The sequence below is a fragment of the Alligator mississippiensis genome, chromosome 1 (assembly GCF_030867095.1).
Source record: "Alligator mississippiensis isolate rAllMis1 chromosome 1, rAllMis1, whole genome shotgun sequence".
Classification (NCBI taxonomy): domain Eukaryota; kingdom Metazoa; phylum Chordata; order Crocodylia; family Alligatoridae; genus Alligator; species Alligator mississippiensis.
In genome coordinates, this window is record NC_081824.1 from 85,817,372 (window position 1) to 85,835,308 (window position 17,937).

Sequence of the window (17,937 nt, forward strand, 5' to 3'; positions counted from 1 at the left end):
CTCTTTTTGGGTTATATGTTTTCAGTGCTGGCTGATACAGAAGAAGGCAATAACCAGTCTCCTTCTAGAATACTCCTAATTGTTTAGTAACCTGTTATGGATGGAACTTCTTTGCTGATCTTTGTTTTGTGTCTTACAGCACCATGTCTACGATCTCTGGAGAAGTATATGAGTTTTAGGTGCCTACTCCACTTGTCTCAGTGTTATTATATAGCAGTGAGTTCCTCAGGGGCCATGCTCCAAGATGAATGAACAACTTCCATTTTGGATTTCTGGCTTTGGTTACTACTGCAATCTCATTTTATGATGTATGTATGATAGATGTGTTTAAATAAAGTTTATATAGATGGTATTTTCCGAAGTTTGGGTGTGATGAACCTGCTGGAGAAAATGTTAAAAAGTCATGGAATTTCTATTTTTTTTTATTTATTCTTGGTTTTAATTTGTACATTTTTGATGTATACAATCTATTTTTTTATTTTAATAATTTATTCATGCAATTATTATAATTACCTAATTTTAGCTTGGACAAATGGTTTCATTATTATGTTTTTAATAGCAGCTGTAGGCAGGGTTATAGATACATTTTCTAGAGCAGGGACAAAATTGTGACATGACTAACCCCACATCTGGGCCACCTTCAAGTAGTTAACAGCTGCTATCAAATCCCCCCTCAGTCTTCTCTTCTGCAGGCTAAATAAGCCCAGTTCCTTCAGCCTCTCCTCAGAAGTCATGTGTCCCAGCTTTCTAACCATTTTTGTTGCCCTCCACTGAACTCTCTTCAATCTGTCTACACCCTTTTTGTAGTAGGGGGCCCGAAACTAGACACAGTACTCCAGATGTGGACTCACCAATGCTGAATAGAGGGGAAGAATTACTTCTCTCAATCTACTGGCAGTGCTCCTATTAATGTAGCCCAGTATGTATAGCTTTCTTGGCAAGTAGGACACACTGTTGACTCATATCCAGCTTATTGTCTACTGTAACCCCCAGGTTCTTTCCTGCAGAGCTGCTGCTTAGCCAGTTGTTCCCAAGCCTGCAGCAGTATATGGGATTGTTCTTTCCGAAGTGCAGGACTTTGCACTTGTTCTTGTTGAACCTCATGAGATTTCTTGTGGCCCAAACATCCAATTTTTCTAGGTAACTCTGAATCCTAGCCCTACCCTCCACTGTGTCTACTATTCCTCCCAGCTTGTTGTTCTCCACAACCTTGCTGAGGGTGCACACCCTCCCATCTTCAAGATCATTAATGAAGATAATGAACAAACTGCCCCAAGACTGACCCTGGGACACTCCACTTGATATTGGCTGCCAACTAGACCTCAAGCCATTGATCATTATCTGTTGAGCCCAATGCTCCATCCAGTTTTCTATCCAGCTTACAGTCCATTCATCCAGCCCATACTTCCTTAACTTGCTTGCAAGCATATTGTGGGAGACTGTATCTATAACTTTGCTAAAGTCAAGGTATTTCATATCCACTGCTTTCCCCACATCCACAGAGCCAGGCAGACCACCAAAGAAGGCAATCAGGTTGGTCAGGCATGACCTGCCCTTGGTGAATCCATGATGACTGTTCCTGATTGCTTTCTTTTCCTCCAAGTGCTTAGAAATGGATTCCTTGAGGACATGCTCCATGATTTTTCTGGGGCCTGAGGTTAGGCTGACCAGTCTGTAGTTCCCTGGATCTTTCTTCCCTTTCTTAAAGATGGGCATTCCAACCAGGATGCTTGGGAGCTGGGCTCAGTGTAGGACAGTGGTGATGGTGGCGAATGAGTTCCCCCTTCTTGCCTGGGCCCAGGTCTTTCCTGTCAGCCTGGGAGCAGGTGCAGAGAGATCCTGCCCACTAGCTGCTGATACTGGTGTCCCAGGCTAAGCCCTGTCCCCATGCAGCCCTAGCTGGAGCAGGACAGGAGCTCTTCTCATCCTTGGGACAGCAGTGGTGGTGAAAGTGGCAGGTGAGGAGATGGGGGAAGTATAGGAGAGGGGATGTCTCTCTGAGTAGGGAATGAAGGGAAGAGAATTGTTGTCTGCTTTGGGGACCTAAAAAGTCCCTGAGCTGCTTCCTCATCCCCCTTTGTAAAATCCTGGATCTGTTTCTGTATAACTCCTCTCTCTGAGTTTAGTCCTCTCCCTGAGTTAGTCGCTCTTAAGTATGGCTTTTCGTAGAAGGCCCTATAAACTATGATTTACTGACAACAACATGGTTTAATTTAAAGAATGGCTAATAATTTTCCTTTAAACTGTTATGTCATTTTCATTTAATCAAAACCATCTTAAATTAGTCTAGTACACTGTATCTTATCTCAGATCTATGGCAAGTAGGTTGTGGAAAAAAAATGTTCAGGACCCAGAAGTAAGAAAACTTGGATGAGTAAAATTCTTAAAGGTTTTCAACTAAGCAAAGATTAAAAAAAAATGCAACTTTGCTTTTCTTTCCCCATGGTTAATGAAGAAAGCTCATGAGTTCTTTTTTTTAATGAAATCATAAATATCCCTGAAATTTAAGCGCACCTTAGAGGTATGTTTGCAGGCAAATGCTATAGAGGAATGACAGCAATTCAGTAGTTCATACTGCAGAAGACTTGTTATTGGAGACAATTTTCCTAAGTGCCTTAAAATGATGTGACTGCACACCTCTATGTACTTGCTTTTTCTGAATTAATTGCATTGAAATAAGTAGGTGATATGACTGAACTGTCAGTAAACAACAGGGTGAAATTCTGCTTCAAATGAGGTTCATCACAAAACTTCCATTGACTTCACTAGGGCTAGGATTTTACCCACACTATCCAATGTAGCTGTTACTGTTTTATTATCCATATAAATAATAGGTAGGTTAAAGATTAGGAATATAAACAATATTTAGAGCAGTGTTTTAGAGCAGTAATTGTCAAATTTAAAATATTTCTTACAATTTTCTTTGCACTGGACTCTAGAGATAGGGCTTGTGCAGGAAAGCAGCAAGCTGATGAGAAGTGTTCCTCTGCAGCACTGTCGTTTGCTGAATACATGGATTATACAGGTAGATATCTGACCAGGAGTTAAAGCTCTATTAATGCCTCCACAGTCTACTCACTGGCTGTCACTCTGAACTTGCAAAGTGAGCCAGGCAATGGAAGTATAGTTCTTGCAACTCGGGGGGTGTATTTTCCCTTGAAAATTCTCAAGATACATACAGCTGGGAAGCCTTGACTATACCAAAGCCCTCTCTTCCTCCTCCTTGTTTGAAAGAAGCTGTATCAGAAAACTCATGGAATTTTCCTTCTTATCTGACCCCACTTCCACAACTGTTTCATGGGTTCCTTCAAAGTAAAGGGTGAGCTGGCCTGCTATATATTTCTATACTAAATTACTATTTATTTACTATACATACTATACAATTATTATGCATTTCTAAAACTGTCACTTCTACTTGCTGTACAGACATGAAGTTGCAAAGATGGCGCTTGCATCCAATATATTAGGATTGCTCTCTGAAAAAGAAAAAGTGAGTTGACAGAACTCTCTCAGTTTCTTAGGAGGATATTCCTTTCATTATAATCTTTTCTCTCTTCTGATATGATCCTTCCAAGCTAAGTGCATAGCTCTCCCTCCATTTCTTGTACACTATAGAGGGCTCAAAGTTTGTGGCCACTTTCCTTGTGCACTCTGGGTATTGATGACAGTAGTTTTCTCTTGTATATAATTTCTGGTTTTAATCTAGTGTTCCACTGATGTCCTCTTTAAGACATCTTTCTTGCTGACAAAGGAAAAATAAAGGCAAAACCAATAACCATAAGGATTACTTATAAGGCCAGGTACGTCCATAGTGCAGGTATCAGAAATCTTCTCATTTCTTGAATAAGATCAGAGGCTTATGAAGTTCTGTAATTGTATAACTTCCTTTTTTAGATGAACATATCAATTTTACATGTATCATAAAAGTCAGATCCTAGAGATTTTAAGGCATGAAAAGCAGCTTGCTACTCCAGATGGTTTATAAAGTCTGACAAAAGTCAGTTTCACCCTGTAGTGCAGTTTCCTGAAACGGTCCCTAACTTAACAGCTGCATGAGAACACAGTGACAGAAGGGAATACTTGACATATTTATAAACAAACAAAAACATTTCCTATCCTCTAGGGCACAAATAAGCATCTTAAGTCTAACTTGATGTCATTAAACACCAAGACAAGAACAAAATGCAAGACAGATTTCTTGGTGTATACACTTGTTAGATATGTAACAAGTCATTTCATTTGCTTCCTGTTCAGCTTTGTTCTTAATTAGATACATGCCAAACAGAGACAGATCATTCACTCTGGAACACAAGAGGCAGGTACACAATGCTATCTGTCACTTGGGAATTCTGTTGCAAGTGTGCACCTTCTGTTAGCTTAAATGGCCACTGGATGTCACTGTTTCACAGAAATATACTTGTATAAAACCATCTACTGAAGGCCCATGCATTACACTGAAACTGTATTCCAGAAGGGCACCAATTGAAAACTGACATTTCAGGCTTCAGCATATCTCTTCCTTCATGAGCTAGCTTTCCTCTGTGAACAGTTTTTGAAGAAATTCTGGGGAATTTGGTCATTTTTAATCAAAAGAACTGGACATCTATGTGTTAGAAATGTAAAGTGGGTGCCTAAGTGGGGTTCTAGTCAACCCTACTTGAGTCCCTGAAAAACAGTTCATGAAAAAGAGGGGTGGGTCTTCTTTTTCACGTACTTTTGCTGCCTTTGTGTGACTCAAAGGTAAGATGACAGTGGGTACATCTACATGTGCCGATTTAAGGCACATTAGCCATTTTTAAGGTGCATTAAGGGTGAGGATCTACATATGTACGCCCTTAATGCATCTTAAAAATGGTGATTTTAGGCTATTTGTGCCTAAATTTGATACCTGCAAAAGCTGGTATCAAATTTAGGCTTGAATAGTTAATGTGCTTTAATGAATGTATAAACATGTTAAGGTGCATTAATGCTGTGTATATTGACTGACTTGGAACTAACTTTAGTCCTAAATTGGTCCGTACACCATGTTAATGAGCCTTAGTGCATGCATGCATAAATGCATGCTTAAATCACCTTAATGCTCATTAGGCAAATGCGCATTAAATTTAGGTGCGCATGAAAGCACATGTAGACGTGCCCAGTGTGTTACAAAGGTAGATGCAGTCATGGATTTTCAAGGACTTTAACAAGGTGGAATAGAATTTGACCTTAAATGTCTAGACTTTGGAAACATGCCTGTAGCATGTTAAAATCAGAGGGTTGGTGAAAAAGTTTGTGGAAATAAAATTTGTTATGAAACCTTTTGCCAAATGAGAGAGAGACCGCTTCTGGTAGCATAGGATAGTTTATTTCCATTTTCATTTTCTGGCTGGAATCAAAAAGGTTAGTACTGAGCTGCTCACAATCTTAAATCCATATTTTTGGAACTTGTAAATACTTATTCAGTCCAGTACAGAACTGACTAGGACTTGCCCATGACTAGACATTAAAGCTAACTCTAGCCTTTGAATGGTAGAGTGTTATGAAGTGAGAGTGACTGAATGAGAAACAATTATTTCAAAACAAGAAAAATCTTAGTTTGGATATTTTTTCTTTAAAAGAGATTGAGCTTTGATACCATTTTGGAATCCAAAGGATCTTCCTTTGTTTGCTAGGTAAAGGAGAAGAGATAACATAAGTAGGTTTCCACTGTCTTGAAGGGAGGGAGAGAGGAACACTGCTCCCAAAACACTAGAGGAGTACAGGTTGACCCAATAGGTTGACTAAGAGGCTAGATACAGACAGTCAAGAAGCCCGAGGCTGAATCAATACAGTCTTTGCGGGTTAGTCTAAGTTGCACTGATGAAATTGAAACAGAAGTGCAGGCATGTGGCTGCATTTGATTCAGGAAATGCAGCCACATACCTGTAGTGGCTTAGGTCAGAAACCAGGGGGTGCTAGAGCTTAGATCTCTGACTGTGTGTTCACTTCCTCTTCCTCCTGCCCCTGAGGTCTCTGGGATTTGCAGTCCAGAATTACAGCAGCAGGACTCTGCAGGACTGCTCATCACTTCCTCTTCCTGCTTCCAGGTGACTCTGGGATTTGTAGTCCACAGTTGCAGCCAGCAGTAAGTTTGAGTGCGGGAAGGGGTGTTTAAACCCCCCTCCCTGGCCCCAGATCCCAGCTGGGGTTTATCTGGGGGGGGAGTCCCCCACCCCCCCTGTAAACTGGGCTGCATCCCCAGCTGAGCTTGCCCCCATCTCCTTGTCAGTCAGCACTCACTGCTTCAGCTAGGGACCAGAGGGGCAGGGACAGTCCTGCTCTCTGGAGCAAGCAGGCAGATAGCCCAGCCCAGGGCTGCAAAGCATGCTGGGGGACTATGATTTAACTTGAACTGGGAAGGGGTCTGGGACAGAAGCTTTATAAACTGGTTTGACCCAAATCAGTTAAGTCTAATACTACATTCAACCAGATTTATCTTAAACCTGTTTCAGCCATTTTGAAACTAGTTTATGCCCACTGAGCTTCTGTTCAGTTACAGGTTTAAACCAGTTTCTGATCACTTAAACCAGTTTGTGTGTAGCTTCTGTCCCTAGCCAAAAAGGGTAGAATGATAATCAAGAAAATGCAGGAGATACTAGCCCTGTGAACACAAGGAATTGAAGTCAGTATCTAAATGAAGTGGAAATTATGAGTGGAACAGAGTTCCAGAGTCTTGTAGAGACTGAGGATTTATTACCACCTGTTTACTAGAGATGGAAGGATTTATTGCCCCCAGGCTCTGAATTCCAGAGGAATTTGCTTATCCAGAGTTTGCTTGAGGTAGATAAATTCCTTACCCCCTTAATTCTCTTAGAGGAGGAAGATTTACCTCCTTTCTAATAGTCTGCCACAGATAGGGGATTTATAGCTACAGAGCCTGCTGGAGATGGAATATTATGCCTCTGTATGAACAGAAATCTTTACAAAGGTACCAGTCCATTTGGTAAAGTTCAGGGTAAAAAATAGTATATATTGCAGGAAAAATAAACCTTATAGAAGAAGAACAAACATTTGTGATTCTCCAGACAGGTAGAAAAGCTTTGGGGGGGATAATGTATTGCTCTCATTCAATAGATTCTACGCAAGAATATATATTTAGATAATTAAAATGTCAGAACCTGTGTAAAACGTTCAAGCTTTAAAAATAGTTGTGTAATAAAAATGCTACTTAGAAGTGAAACACTGTTATGTATAACAGTAGGTGAGACCAAAGCTATCTATAAGTCCAGGGGACGTACAAATGCGTGAGGGCCTAACTGAATGACTGCAGAAGGAGTTAGATGCAGCTCTAAATGAACAAATAAATGGGGCCTTGCCTGCTAATGCTGATTTGCAAATCAATTCCCAGGCTTCAAGTTCTGTCTGCATTTCAAAATGGATTTGCAAAGCAGATGGTTAGAGCTGAGTTGGTCAGGAATTCTTCAATGAAATGAACATTTTTGACAGGCATTGATGAATTTTCATTGGGAAACTTTTCTTGGTCCAGGAAGGGATTTATGTTCAAAGGACATGAGACCTAGATTCAAGGATTTTGTGACACAAGGTTCTCCTAACTCTCAGGTCAATGTATTGGCTGCCAGTATTCACATGTGGGGCTTACATAGTGCTTCCTGTGCTTGGTGTTGTTTCATTTCATGTTAAATAATAAAATATTTCCTGGACCAGAGAGAAAGGCAGTGGAAGACTGATTTTATTGACCAGAGGTTAGAGGCCTCACCTGTGATATATGATATAATATGTCTAGGTTCCAGTGTCTGAGCAAAAAAAATGTTTAACTATATATTGAACTATGTACTGGGCCAGCTTTCTAGGAAGCTGGGAGTCAGAAGCCAGAGTCAGGGTAAACTAGAAGTGGCTGTTGAGGTCAGGGTGATCTGGGAGTAACAACCAGAATCAGGAGCCAAGGCTGAGTCAGGGTATGCCAGAGCCAAAGTTCGGGAATGTCAAGAGGGCTCCCAGTTTGTTCACAGCCAGAATCAGGAGTCAAAGCCAAGAGTCAGGGACAGAGATCCATAACTGAAGCAAGAAAGCACAGGGAAGTCAAGAGCGAGTACTTAAGTCTGTACCCAGACAGAGTACTGCAAGCTAGGTTCAGTTTTTAAAGGCTGAGTAGGTGAGGCCTGTTGCTTGTGGTCTTGGGGGACTGGCCACTCTGATTGTCCCACTAAAACCAGCTGGGACCAGGGCACTAATCTGGGCTTACTGTACATTTTACCTATTTCTCTGAAGCCTCCGGGGATGAATTGCATTGATCCTTTGATTGGGACTGGCTAGGCTCAGGGCTCTGATCTGGCCTCATAACACAGAGCTTTGAACTGGGACTTCCAGGTTAGGCACCAATATTCAAGAAGCCCTGAGCCTGAATTGATTTAATCTTTGCAAGTTAGCCTAACCTGGCTAGGCTCAATCGGTTTTGTAACCAGACAAACATCCCAGAAATGCAGGCATGTGCCTGCAGTGACTCAGGCTGGAAGCTGGGAGGCACTAAAGCAGCTGTCCCTTCCACAGCACTGAGCTGACGGGGGAGGCATGGCCAGGCCCTGGCAGGATGCTCTGATTAGCCCAGCAGGAAATTGATAACAGTGTTTATCACCCCGAACTCAGTGTTTATCACCCCATTAAGAAAGTGACAGAGGCACATTACCAGCTACCTGTTGATTCAGCAGGGACCATAGCCAGCATGTGGTCTGCTAGCTAATACATAGACACCTCTCCACAAGGCAGAGGGAAGGAGGGAATTCCTGCTTAGCAAGGAGTGGTGAGGGGGAGGGGAGGAGCAGCCTGCAAGTCTCTGCAGCAGGCAGAGATACCCACCCAGCCCTGCAATGGAGCAGAGAGTCCCACCCAGACCAGAGAGCATGCCAGGATGCTGGGCGAGTCTGGTTTATCTTAAACCAGCAAAGGGTCTGGGACAGACATTGCATAAACTGGTTTAAGCCGAATCAGTTAAGTCTGATAGTACATTCAACCAGGTTTATCTGAAAACAATTTCAGCCATTTTCAAACTGGTTTATGTACACTGAACATCTTTTCTGTTACAGGTTTAAGCCAGTTTCTCATCACTTAAACAGGTTTATGTGTCATGTCTGTCCTTGGCCCCACAGCCCAGATAAACAGCCCACTTAGGCTGTCCCAAACAACTAGGCCACTCTCTGGTTTCCCCCTCCCTCTTTTTTTTTTTTTTTTTTTTGCTATTAAAATTCTAATAATTCTTGTTTGCTTCCCAATGTAGGTCAGGAAACTTCTGAAATGTTAGGTGAAGAACGCAAACCCCATACAACATTCAAGCTTACTTTAAGTGAAATACTATTAAACAGAATTTTAATACATCATCACCTTCCAACTACAACATTATAACAGCTAGCAGATAGATCAGAACTGTAATATAGCTTGCAGTGGGTGACCATGGCATGAGCCCCGGTTTTGCGTTAAAGGTGTATCAGAATGGACTTAAAGGGAATTCTGAAAAACATGTGCCACTGAATCCACTGTTGTCCTGTGCTGCAGGCTATAGGAATCAGCAGCACTTGCAGAGGGGTTGGTGGTTGGGGCTGGATCGAGCCTTCTGCAAGGGCAGGAGTCACTTGATGCTGGTGGAGCAACTGGGGATTTGTGCCCCCCCAGTGCTTTTGTCAGCTTTGTTATCCCTGATCTCCTCATCAGCATCATGCCCCCTCCATGGGAAATACTGCTGCTGCAGGAGGAGGTGTCAGCACATTCAACAGCCAGGAGATTAATGCAACTTATTCCTTCAGTGTTGCCCATTGCTGGTGATGACGGAAGTCAGCAGAGCTTGGGTGAAGGCGGTGAGCCATGATGGTGACTGCAAAAGAGGGCCACAGGAGAGTCCCTACACACACTGGCTACTGTGTTAATCCTCTAGCTGCTGACCATGCTGACTCCTCCCCACCCAGCAAACCTTACAAATTACTCTTCTGGATTAGAACTGAATAATGGTTATTTACCCAATCCTAGGGCTCAGGGAGGCTATTTTGGTCATCATCAGGTCCATGATTTGCCTCCTCTAAGGTGATCTTGCATTGCTCCAAGTACTCCCCCTTTACCTCATGTGTATAGATGTACGGGTATAAACATACAGGTTTCCCTTGCTTTATGCAGGTTCTGTATGTATGAATTTGCTCTTATGCTATGACCCTTTTTATACCAAAAATCCATTATATGCAAGGTAAATTCACTCTTATGCAATTGGTGTGCTGGAAGCCCGCAGCCAGCTGCTTTATGTGGTGCATTGTGGGAGTGATGAGTACCAAAGTACCATTTCCTGTGTTGATCTGTGCTTCTTGCTCATTGTCTGGGACACGTGTTTCTGTTGTTGCCATCCCTCTTATGATAGTGCCCTGTGCTTATGCGTACTGTTTGCTGTTGGTGAGCACCAAAATTGTCCTGTAAAAGTAGTAGAAATGGGTCTGGGGGTCAGAACAGTCAAGGTCTTTGAACATATCCCTATTTATTACATTGTAAAGTGGGTTCCCTTTATGTTAAGTCGAGTTATGCGTCATTTTCCAGGAACACATGTACAGCATAAAGCAAGGGAAACTTGTATCTTATATATCATAAGCATATAACTGTATCTTATGTACATTTCCCTATTGAGCCAACCAAGAATCTTTGTTTTACAAATTATCTAATGATCCATTTTCTGACCATTCTTATTTCTTACACAGTTGCTAGAAGCAATTTAGTGGCTCCAGGGAATACTCCAGAAAACAGGAGAGTGGTTATGGCATGTTGCTGCTCCTCCAGAATATAAGCCTTGCTCTAGACTTGCTTTAGAATATTGTATAAGCTTGTGCCAAAGGCTGCCCACAGTTTAGGGAGTCAAAAGTCACTGGATGTAAAGCTAAGCACATCCTTTCTCTGTGTGAAGTTGACTGAAGAAAGGGTTGTGCCATATCCAGGCTAGTCCAATAGGTTGTGCAGCTCAGGTGCCGCTTTGACTTTGAATCATTCCTATACAGTCTGTGGAATGTTCTCTTGATTACTTTTCAGTTGCAGAACATGCCTGTCCACCTCACAAAAACATTTAATTTTTTTTAGTTGCATGTCTTGCTCTGAATGTCAAAGCTTAAAGGACTCCTGGTCACCTTAGCATACCCACCTTAAAAAAAAGTAAGCAAAATTGCTGTTTCCAGGGAACATATTTTAGAACACGTTTTACTTCACATGACTTTTAATTACTTGTTATCCATGCAGTAGGCTGGCCCCAGTAGACATTCCTAGTAGCATTAGAGTTTGAATGGTGGTTTGAAAGTAGGAGGCTAGGATAGCATGTTTAGTCACAGTTTACTCTAGTTGTGAATAGTTGTTTTATACTGTTACACATGTTGCTAAAGGTAATGCTGCTAGGCAGAAAGCTGAGAAAAATTGACAAACGCATGCATGTATGAGTGGTTACATCACAGGCCCATTGTTGGTTATAAAATAGAACCAGTGTCAAGGTATGCACAAATATGTGACCAGAAGGGACTTTACCAGTTCATCTTTGTCAGACCTCTAAATGAGCAATAAGGTTCTTCCCCATGTTATTGTATACCATGTAGTCTATGGCACTGACCAATATACTGGCATTTTGAATGTCCTCAGTAAAGTTGTACCAAATCTGGTATGAAGACATCATTTTGACTGTGTTCCCTCCTCTCAAGAAGGCTCATAACAAAGGGAATTTATTCCATATGGCCTGCTGTTGTTGTCAACATTTTTCAGTGACACAGTCAAGTAGAAAAATGCAGTGCTAGGAGGTAAAGTGTATAATGAATAAGAACATTACATAAGTGGGGCGTGGGTGGTCAGATGCCACAGTAGGAACTGAGGCTTGAAGCCAGTCGTGTGGCAAGGAGCCACTCTGGTTCAGAATCAAAAGCCAGAACAGGAAACTATGGGCAAAGCAAGACAGCTAGCACTGTGAAGGAAGTTTCTTGAACAGCCTTCAGATCATTGCTCTAGGTGTTGCTTCTCCCAGTAAATACGGAGGCATGTGGCCTAATACACCCTAGCTGGTGAATCACCCAGGGTGGGACTGCTGATTATTGCAGAGAGAGATACTTGAGTTATCAAATGGGACTGATAACTCTTCCTCAACAACTGCACTGGTTTATGGCATTATGCCTGAGTTAGGGTGTATATATTCTGCATGCTACAGTCTGTAGTGCACACCAGCCTTGACCTACCATTGGATCAATGAAAGTGAGCTCAGAATTAGGCCCTCCACATCCAATATAATTCTAGTAATGATAGTACAATAAAGAGATGCTTCATTTCAGGGAGAAAAAAAATGACTGCTTGCTCTGCCCCATTTTGCTAGCCCAGGGGTAAGCAACCTTTTCCAATTGCAGGCTGGAATGACCTATCCAAGGTCAGAGATGGGTGGCTGCTAGGATCCAGCCACTGCTGCTTGTCTCCAAGATAGCACTGGGGAAAGTGCCTCAGCTGAAGCCCCTTGCTGCTGAATGCTGTTGAAACTCAAACATCTGCAGGTTGGATCCAATGGTTCCATGGACTTGATCCACTCCACAGGCCATAGGTTGCAGATTCCTATCCTAGCTGGTTAAAAGGAATTCACTGTTTACCATAATTATGCAAACCTGTGTGTTATTTATATGTACACATTATTAATGCTAGAAAATGAAAATGTGTTCCTTCTGTAGTTTAAAATGACCCAATGTCATTCATTTGTGTATTATACACGTACACATTATTGGATTAGGTTAGTTACACTTTGTAAATGAGTATTCAGGAAGTAATGAATTCAAGGTTCCATGAGCAGGCAGGACCCTTAGAGAGATCAGCTCCTTTATGTTTCAATTACTCACACATAACAAGCAAGTTGCAAAACATAGGAGCATAGGCAAACATCAGGTCTAAGCACTCCCTTATCTACATCCTGTTTACACAGGGCACATCTACACAAGATGCTTTACTGCACAGTAGCATAGCTACAATGCTTTACTGTGCAGTAAGCGTGCATGTCTACATGTGCACACGCTTACCACACAGTAAAAATTTCTACTTGTGAATAAATTTGCTACCTGTAGTAACGCTCATGTGGATGGCACCCGGGAGCAGATTTGCTCCTGGTCAGCCCTGCCACTAGGGGGGCAGCCTGACCTCAGCCCCCAGGCCCTCCTCCCCCAGGTTTGGGCTGCCTCTGTGGCAGCCCCAGCCACAGGAACTTTAAAAGCCCACAAGCATTTTGAGCCCTTGGACACAACAGCAGGAAGCCTGGGGGGTACTTTTGGCCTTTGTTGCCCTGCACAGGACACAAGCTACCTGTGCCAGCTTGCCTGCACCCCAGTCCCACTGCCTGGCACTGCTGTGCCATGCAGCTGCTAGGCCTGCAACATCCAGCCCTGCAGGCTCCTGCAGGCTCCTGCAAGGCCTGTCAGTCCTGTAGCCAGCTACTGGCTGCCAGGACCAGCACCAGCTGCCCACAGCCAACCCCTAGCAGCCTGTCCAGAGCCTGCAGTTGCTGTGGGGCTTTGCCTTGCCATGTAGCCCCTAGTCCCATTCTGTGCCACTGTGCTGGGTGCTGCAGGCAGCTGTCCAGGCTCGACAGCACAGGGACAGCTACACAGAGGCTCAGAGAGCCACCACAGGACTCCTGATGGCCTCATTGCCAACACCATTTACTGCCACCTGGGGCCCCAGCTGGTTGCAGAAGACTGGTGACCACATGGTGCTGTGGGGTGAGGCAGAAATGCAGTGACAGTTTGCATGAGGCATGTGATCCAATTCCCATGTCTACAAGGAGCTGTCAGGCCAGATGCGAGAGCACAAGCATGACCGGTCAGTGTGGCAGTGCCACATAAAGGTCAGGGCCTTGTGAAGATAGTGGATCCCCATCACTGACCACAACCATCAGTCAGAGAGTGCACACAAGTCTATGCCCTTTATGTGACAGCTGACTGAGATCCTTGTGCCCTGGGACCCAGGCTGCAGTTGTGCTATGTACAGCAGCATGGGCGGCCTGGCTGAGCCCCTGCTCTGGCCTGGCACCCAGAGTAATGTGTTGCCAGGGGAGGGCCCCTCAGGGTGCCAGGAGCCCATCCTGCCAAGCTCCCTGTCCCCAGCATCCACCAGCAGCTCAGGGAACCTGGGCCAGCACCTGCCCCAACAGCTCTGCTTCCTCAGCTCCAGCCATGAGGCATGGCCGGCCATGTCACTGCCAGCTGTCAGTAGCGTCAGCTCCTTCCCAGGGCAAGCGGCCCTGCCCAGGTGCCTGACCAATGTTCCCCGCCACCCAAGGACACTGCTGGGAGCCACCACTGTCACTGCCAGCCAAGACTGACCAGAGCTGCAGGGCCCATCAGTCCCACCCATATGGTAAGCCTGGCACTGGGTGGAGGGCCCTCCCCATCCCTGCCCCTGGCCCCGGCCCCAGGCCCCCCTCGCTACTCCTCCTCCCTGCCCAGGCCTGCTAGGCTCCCCAGGTCCCTGTGTTCCTGCTGTACAGCACGCAGGGAGTCAGAAGACGGTGCAAAACTTTACTGAGCAGCCTGTGCCCTGGCAGCTTGGTGGTCATGGGCCTTTCAGACACCGAGGAAGGCATTGATGCCAGTGGTGATGTCCTCCTTGGCTGTGGGTTACAGGGACATGTAGCGCTGTCACAAGCAGACCTTCAGGCAGTGGTAGAGGCTGCACTGCAAATGCTCAGAGTCCTGTGCAAGGTGCTGCTGGGATGGCAATCAGAAGCAGCAGGGTGTGGTGAGTCAGCATCCCTTGGTCCACGCAAACAGCTCCTCACACAGCACCTGGGACATGTGCAGCAAGGGCACACCCAGGGTGCAGTGCTGGCACAGGGGTAGGCTGGCCCCAGGGTTCCTCCCCAGAGAGGTCCGCTGCAGGGAGTGTGAAGACGAAGCCAGCTCCTTGTTACAGTCATCCAGGAGCCCTGCACTCCCTGAGCCTGGGCACCGTGGGCTTGGCAGCAGCACAGGAGACCAGCAGGCCTGGAGGAGGAGAAACGGGGGCAGCAGGGTCTGAAGCTGTGGCAGCTGGAGCCTGGCCTGTCATGGCCTGGGAAAAGGGTGGGGAAAGCAGGCTGTTTGTGGCCAGCACCCAGTGGCCCACTGGCCCCAGGGGAGTGAACAGAGATGAGGGTTCAGTTGGCAGCTGCCAGGGCCCAGGTCTGCCCGGCTGACTTACTATGGTCCCTGGACACCTGTGCACTTGCAACCCCCAATCTGAGGCCAGGCACCACATGGGCCATGGTACAGAGCATCAGATATGTTGCAAACTCTCCCAAACAGCTTCTTTCTCATGGCTCTGCATGCCCTGCAGCTACATACAGGGGAGAGGCTGCTGTTGGCAGCTGGGATGTGGCTTCAGGGTTGCTACTGCCTACAGCCAGGGCCCTGGGGATGTGCCAGCTCCACAGGAGGAGGACCCAGGATCAGGCCCCCCTCCTGGGCTGGCTGGTGATGGCTGTGGAGAACCAGCAAGTGGACGTGCAGACATGGCAGGCAGAGGACATTGCCTGGTAGGACAGGTGGTAGGCAGAGGATGTCACCCGCAAGGATGCGCAAGACTGAGCAGACTGGGAGTTCAGGGCGCAACTCCTGGTCCTGGAGCATGAGCACATGGAAGCCTTTCAGAAGCAGGGCACAGTCATGGCCAGGGCAGTGCAAGCCATGGAGGAAGGCAGCCAGGTGTTTGACACTGTTCTGGCACTGGTGGTTGCCTTTGTGCTACTTGTTGTCCTGCCCCCGACCCTATCCCTGCCTGTCCCCTGGCAGCCATCTGCTGCCCAACAACAGGCTCCTTGTGGGCCTAGGTGGAGGTCCAGCACCACTTCCACCAGCCAGGAACTCTTGGCCCTGGCCTTGGTCCCCGCCACCCAGACCCCCAACCTGGGCCCAGTGCCATTGCATGCCCTGGCTCCATGCCAGTACAGAGCCGGAGCTGCCTGCAGCATGGCTAGGACCATGTACCCATCTTACTGGCCCTGGCCATCAGCTGCCAGATGGGGAGCTGTCTGTGCCAGCGAACCGGTGGCTGCTGTTGCCCCTGGGTGGTCCTCCGCCTGCCAGACTCACTGCAGCATGTGCATCCATGGGGGAATGGCTAGAGACTGGGGGGCTGGTCACCAGGCTCCACCTCCTAGGCACCCCCACCCCATGGCCACCCACCCCAGGAAGGCACACAGACATACCACGTTGTAAATACTTTGCACGGGGGAGAGGGTGTTTAATTGTTGGTGGGTAGGGTAGGTGGTGGAGGGGCTCTGGTGTTGGGGTGGGAAGCGGACAGGCTCTGGTGTTGGGGAGGAAGGTGGGGAGGGAGGGTCTGTTTGTTTTGAGGGCAATAAAGTGTTTTTTCTGAGACCTGTCCATAGTAAGTATGATGCTGGGGGTGGGCAGTGGGGTGGGGGTCTGTGGGCAGTGGTCCAGGTGGGTACAGTGCAGCACTCTCCAGTGGGGAGTGCAGGAGGAGTTGGTCAGCCTGCACCTTTTGCATTCAGTGCCCTGGCCTCCACTGGCAGGTGTGCAGCTCACCTGGGGCTTTGGTGGGTGGGGCCCACCGCTGTCACTGCCACAGCAGCTAGTGCTTTGGCTGCCAGGCATCCTCTGCCCACCATGCCTCCTCTGCCCAGGCCTTGTGAAAAAGCTCTATGCCAGCCTCACAGATGTTATGCAACATGTGGCTGTGCAATGACCCAGAAGATGTCCTCAGTGAACTTGAGGCGGGTGGTGAGGGTGCACCAGCGTCCCTTCAGGTGGCCAAAGCCCCACTTCAAGAGTGTGCGGGTCTGGCCCAGGCACCAATTGAAGTGGGCGTGCTGGGGTCCAGCTGACTGGTGTAGGGCTGCATGAGCCAGGGGAGGAGTGGGCAGGTGGGGTCCTCAGGAGGGGCAGGACTACCACAGCACCCAGCTGTAGGTCCAGCATCTCTGCTGTGAAGTGGCCACTCTGCACCAGGCCTGGCAGGGTGGAGTTCCAGCAGGGTCAGTGCATTGGCTAGCAGAAGCCCAGGGTGCTGGGTGCCACTGCCAGGGGCCGGGGGCTGGAGCAGCCATGGTGTAGGGATGCAGAGTCTGTAGTGTGAGAGCTGCCATGGAGAGGCAGTGGGGCTTTTAAAGATGGCCTCTGGCCACAGGCAGCTGCGGGTGAAGCCTCCAGCTCCCCCTGGTGGCAGCAGGGGCCCCATTGCTGGGAGCAGCAAACATGCTCCCACATTCCTGCATGTGTAGACGCCTGTGTGGAAGCCTTCACTTGTGAGTAGTTTACTCGCAAGTAAACTAGTCCCATATCACCCACTCTGTACCTTTATCATGGCATTTCACAGCAGAAAACAAGACTTGATGAAAGACTGCTCTGAAAAGCAACTACCTTCCAACTGACCTATTCATATAAACTTGGAAAAAGAATGTTCCTGAGACTTGGATTCACATTATTTTCCAGGGCACATTTAATTAAACTCCTGGAGGGAGCAGTTGCATGTCATGGTGCTTTATGTTCTCTACTGTACCTTGTTTCCTGAAAAGAAAAAATTTCACTGATATCTGACACTGTTTGCAAGAGAAGTATAATTCCAGTTCTTAAAAAATTTCAAAGTCAAATGTTCATATGCAAACTGATGAACAAAGTAGCATATTGTATGTGTGTATGCCAGTCTGATCATAGTCATTAGTCTCTGCCATTGAGTGATTTGGGATGATATCCATTAGAAAAAAACTCTTTTTGTTTGGTGCTCTTTTTTTGTTCTTCTGACTTATTTTGTTTCTTTCCTCTAATGACAACACTCCTGAAAACAAGGGGTGTTATATACATGCTCCATTCAAGAAGTTACTCTCATAGTTTAATAGGTTCTTAGTAGTTTGTTTCCATGCTACCTATTCATATTCCCTCCACCAGGTTTGCTAACACCAAATAGGCTCTAACTACCAGGGCTGTATGAAGC